Here is a 6000-nt window from a genome sequence, read left to right on the forward strand (position 1 = left end):
ACTAAAATGTAATGTGTCATGAAAACGGAGGTTAGTTGACCGTAAGATAGGATTGGATTGTTGATGTTGTGAGGATTGATATTTGTTGGTATTTATGAGGCTTGGTGATTTTGAGGTTGATAATTATTGATATGTATAATTGGGTATTGTATTGTTGGTGTGATATTGGTTGATGATGATGTATGTTTAGAATGAGCATAATTGGAATTGTTGCATTTGAATGGGAATTATTGAATAAAGGTTGAGAAAGGGGAGTTTGAATAATGTTTAGATGTTGGAAAGGCTGGAGAGTATTTAGTATAGTATGAAAATGCTTGATATTGATTTTGAAATATTTTGATACTAGAAATGATTTGAATGACTAAGAGGTGTTTGGTTTGGTGGTTGGGACCTTTGAGGAGTGGCAAATATCCAAGTTATAGAGGAGATGTTGTCGAAATTTTTTTTTTAAAATAGGAGGCTTTACTTGAAGTGGTTATTTAGAAAGATTTAGATTTTTAAGGATTTTATAATTTGATTTTGAGTTATTAAGAAAAAGAATTACATTTTGAATTTGATTTATTTAAAAAAAGAATGAATTATATTTTAAGTTTGAATTATTGATGAATAGAATTGGAGGATTGACGATGATTGAAAAAGTATGAAGAATGATGAGATTATGATTTAAAGTATATTTTTGAATGAAACTGAATGATAATTGAGTGAGAGATTGAGTTTGAATGAAGGATGAGGAGGATTGATATTGAAGTAGGATATTTGAATGAATTGAATGATTATGAAATGTTTGTGGCCCCAGATAGTAAGCAGTGGCAATGTCCACTTGCTCCGGGTATGAGATAGGGAAGGAGAATTATGAAAAATGAATTTAATTATGGAGTTTTGAATGAATGGTTTATGATACCTGGGCAGTAACAAGGATTGTGGTTCGTCCCTGTTGTTCCTGGTCAATGTTTGAGATTTGATAACAATGATGATTGATTTGGACTGAATGAATGCATATTTGAGATCCTGGGCAGTAGCAAGGATGGTGGTTCATCCCGCTTGCTCCAGGTCAGTGTTTGTGATGCCTGGGTAGTAACAACAGTAGTGGATTATTCTACTTGATCCAGGTTGAGCTTTTAAACACTTGCCTGGGTAGTAGCCGCAGTAGTGGTTACTCCATTGGCTCTGGGTTAAGCAGGTAGTAGCAAAGGGGTTGTAGCTCAAACTCACTTGCTTCGAATTGGGTGTTTCAGTCCCTGGTTAGCCACCAGGACATGTCGAGTTAGCTATATAATCGACAGATGATATCATCAGCCATAGGACAGGCATGCATCATATGCATTTGTGTGTGTTGTTTGATTTTGCATTAATTGGACTTGCCTATGTGATTATTTTGCTTGCTTGCTAAATTGTTACCTGTTGTATCTATATTCTACATGTGCTTGCTTTGCCTGTTGTTTGTCTGTGGTTTCACCGGAGTTGGAGGAATTAGAGAAAAGGCGGAGGATTAAGGGTTTTGGTTAGAGGTTGGTTAAGTTTAGGAGTCTTAGAGACCCACCCCTATTTTTGATTTCCGTCTTGAATATTCAAGTTTTATAATTTGAGTGTGGAGTTCTAGGATTGCCTTCGGCTTTTCCGGGACCTTATATGTTAGTTATGTGGGCACTATTACCATGTTGAGAACCTCTGATTCTCATACCATATATAAGTTGCTGTTTTCACATGCAGGTCGAGAGGCACCTCGGTAAGCGTCTGGAGTTCATTCTGCAAGCGAAGTGTTATATTTGTGACTCTGTGTATTGAGATTACATTTAATATTCTGTACTTAGATTCTCCTCTGTATGTTTAACTTTACTTTGTCCCTCTTAGAGGTCGACGTAGAGAAACATGTTATTGTTTTGTCTGTTTTGGGTTATGTATATTGATGAGCGGATATTTTATACGCTTTTTGGTGATATTTTCATGTAGTTTTTAGTATGTTTTAGTTACTTTTTATTATATTTTTATTAGTTTTTATGCAAAAATCACATTTCTGGACTTTACTATGAGTTTGTGTGTTTTTCTGTAATTTCAGTTATTTTCTGGCTGAAATTGAGGGACCTGAGCAAAAATCTGATTCAGAGGCTGAGAAAGGACTGCAGATGCTGTTGGATTCTGACCTCCCTACACTCGAAATGGATTTTCTAGAGCTAAAGAAGTCCAATTGACGCGCTCTCAATTGCGTTGGAAAGTAGACATCTTGGGCTTTCGAGCAATATATAATAGTCCATACTTGGCCCGAGATTTTGTAGCGTAAATTGGCGTTTAAACGCCAGTTCCTTACCCTTTTCTGGCGTTAAACACCAGAACTGGCATAAAAGTGGGAGTTAAATGCCCAAACTGGCACAAAAGCTGGAGTTCAACGCCAAGAATAGCCTATGCACGTGAACGCTTCAGTGCTCAGTCCAAACACACACCAAGTGGGCCCCGAAAGCGGATTTCTGCACTATCTATCTTAGCTTACTCATTTTCTGTAAACTTAGGTCACTGTTTTATTATAAAAACCACTTTTAGAGATTCATTTTGCACCTCATGACATTTTTTACATCTGAATTTTGTATCTTCTACGGCATGAGTCTCTAAACTCCATGGTTGGAGGTGAGGAGCTCTGCTGTGTTTCGATGGATTAATGCATTACTACTGTTTTCCATTCAATCACACTTATTTCTATTCTAAGATATTCACTCGCACTTCAACATGATGAATGTGATGATCCGTGACACTCATCACCATTCTCAATCTATGAATGCGTGCCTGAAAACCACTTCCGTTCTACCTTAGATTGAGTGTTTATCTATTTGGTTCCTGGTTCACGAGTTTGATTGCCTCTCCTGACAAAAGAACTTTCAAATCTGTGAGATCAGAGTCTTCGTGGTATAAGCTAGAATCAATTGGCAGCATTCTTGAGATCTGGAAAGTCTAAACCTTGTCTGTGGTATTCCGAGTAGGATCTGGGATGGGATGACTGTGACGAGGTTCAAACTCGTGAGTGTTGGGCGTAGTGACAGACGCAAAAGGATCAATGGATCCTATTCCAACATGAGTGAGAACCGACAGATGATTAGCCCTGCGGTGACAGCGCAGATGGACCATTTTCACTGAGAGGACGGATGGTAGCCATTGACAATGGTGATTCACCAACATACAGCTTGCCATGGAAGGAGCCTTGCGTGCGTGAAGAAGAAGACAGTAGGAAAGCAGAGATTCAGTAGACAGAGCATCTCCAAAACCACAACCTGTTCTCTATTACTGCATAACAAGTACCATTTATTTTATGTTATTTATTTTTCATAAATACAATCACTCTTATCATTGATCTCCTAACTAAGATTTACAAAATAACCATAGCTGCTTCAAGCCGACAATCTCTGTGTGATCGACCCTTACTCACGTAAGGTATTACTTGGACGACCCAGTGCACTTGCTGGTTAGTTGTCGGAGTTGTAAAAAGTGTGATTTACAATTTCGTGCACCATATATTTATGTAAATATTCTCTAGCCAACCTTGGCTTTGCAGGTTGAGCCTGGAGCTTGAATATTTTGTATCTTTTGACACTCTCTTTTTATTATTCATATATATATTACGTTTTTTCGTACGCAAGTTTTCCGTTTACGTGAGCGATGCGCCCTTTGTTTTAAACTTTCCTTCAAAGGCTCCTCGTTATAAACTTCCTTTCAACTATTATTATATATATTTTTACTTTTAGAGGTCGTAATACCTTGCCACCTCAGTTTTATGATTTAAGTATAAGACTCTGTGTGGTAGGGTGTTACACCCAACACAACTCCATATCCAATCACAACCAACCATGCCTAAATTTGAACCACTTCATTCCATGAATTCTCAAATATAAAAACACAATTATCAATCTATTAACATTCATATGTTCACATTTCAAAATCCTCATCCATTAGCATCAGAATCATCATTTATCAATCCATTTTGCCAACACCAACCACATTCACATCAATGAATCATTAATCTGACCATACCTCATCATTTTAACATACATTGATAACTAAAATCATTAAACATGCTCCAAACACATATTCAACTTATCCTTAATTCATTCTCATATCCCAATACTCCTTTCTCACGTCACTACAATTCTAAAGCCACCAAATTCACAGCGCTTCCACAGCGTTACTCTTATTATAAGCCAGTAAGATCTTTATCATTTACATACTCTGCCAGAACACTCCTTGAATCTCTTCATCTCTCTAAATAAATGTTATCGACCATTTGTTTAGCTGTACAAGTTTCTAAGCCTTGGTAGACTCCCCACCTAATCCATCACCGCCTCCATTACAATCCCTAAGTTACTTACTCTATCCCTTCAGTAGTAGCTTGCATAGCAGCAACCCTAAAATTAGCCGTATCATCTCGCTCGCGTTCACGAGATGCCCCTTGGGTCTTGTCCACACCAAACAATCAATATTAAGGTGATCAGCCTTAATATCTCGAACCTAATGCTTCAAATATCCAAAAGTATGCTCATGAGCATTTATGCTATATATGTCAAGTAAACATCCTAAATAGCATGTACACACAGCCAAGGTATGCTCAGAAGTATAGTCAGTCCATTTCCCAGGCTCTACGAGAACAAACTGCTTTGATACCATAATATAACACCCTACCACATAGAGTCTTTTGCTTAAGTCATAAAACTGAGGTGGCTAGATATTATGACCTCTAAAAGTAAAAATATATATAATAATAGTTGAAAGGAATTTATACCGAGGAGCCTTTGAAGGAAAGTTTAAAAAAACAAGAGTTGTAATGCTCACGTAAATGGAAAACTTGCCTACAAAGAAACGTAAGATATATATATATATATATGAATGTCAAAGATACAAATATTTATGTAAATATTCTCCGGCCAACATCGACTTCGCAGGTTGAGCCTGGAGCTTGAATATTTGTATCTTTGACATTCATATATATATATATATATATGAATGTCAAAGATACAAATATTCAAGCTCCAGGCTCAACCTGCGAAGTCGATGTTGGCCGGAGAATATTTACATAAATATACATAACCTAAAATATCCCAAAACAGATAAAACAACAACCTGTTTCTCCACATCGACCTCTAAGAGGGACAAAATAACGTTAAATATACAGAGGATAATCTAAATACATAATAATAAACATATAAGCTCAAAATACGGAGTCACAAGATATAACACTTCGCTTATAGAATGAACTCCAGACGCTTACCGAAGTGCCTTTCAACCTGCATCTGACAAATAACAATATCGTATGGGATGAGATCCGGGAGTTCTCAGTATAGTTAAGGTGCCCACATATATAATAAATAAGGTCCCGAGAAAGCCAAAGGTAATCCTAGAACTTTGACATTCAGATATAAACTTAAAGGAATAAACTGAACCATAAATTTGGAAAAACTCTCTAAGGTACCCAAGTCACAATATAACTCTAACCCTGCAGTTTACTTTCTGTCTCATTTAACTCTAACCCTTGCTTTCACTTTCACGTAACATAACATTCTATACATTTTACCGCTTACTAATAAATCATTGTTAACCAACCCTCACCACTGGTCCAACCAGTCACTGCCTATGGCACAAATTAAACTAGCTCAGCCTCCGGCCTAAATAAACTCAACCTGGCCTTCGAACCATTTCAAAACAAATCATCATTATTATCAGTCTACCACCAAAGTACTCAAAATAGAAAGATAATTACAAACACAAGCAAATAAAAGGCAAACATATTTAAAGAACAGTTACAACAAGTATCACAGTTACCAGTTATACAAAATTTATCAGATAGGAAAACCAAGACAATTAAGCACACCCAACCAAAGCAAACAAATGCAACATGATGCATGCCTGTCCTACTGGACATGAGTTCATGTGTCGGTTAAATTGCCAAAACCCGATACATCTGGTAGCTAATCCAGACATTTGTTTCTAGGTTGCGTGGGGCATGGAAATTAACTTCACACAACT

The sequence above is a fragment of the Arachis hypogaea genome, chromosome 13 (assembly GCF_003086295.3).
Source record: "Arachis hypogaea cultivar Tifrunner chromosome 13, arahy.Tifrunner.gnm2.J5K5, whole genome shotgun sequence".
NCBI classification, from domain to species: Eukaryota; Viridiplantae; Streptophyta; class Magnoliopsida; order Fabales; family Fabaceae; genus Arachis; species Arachis hypogaea.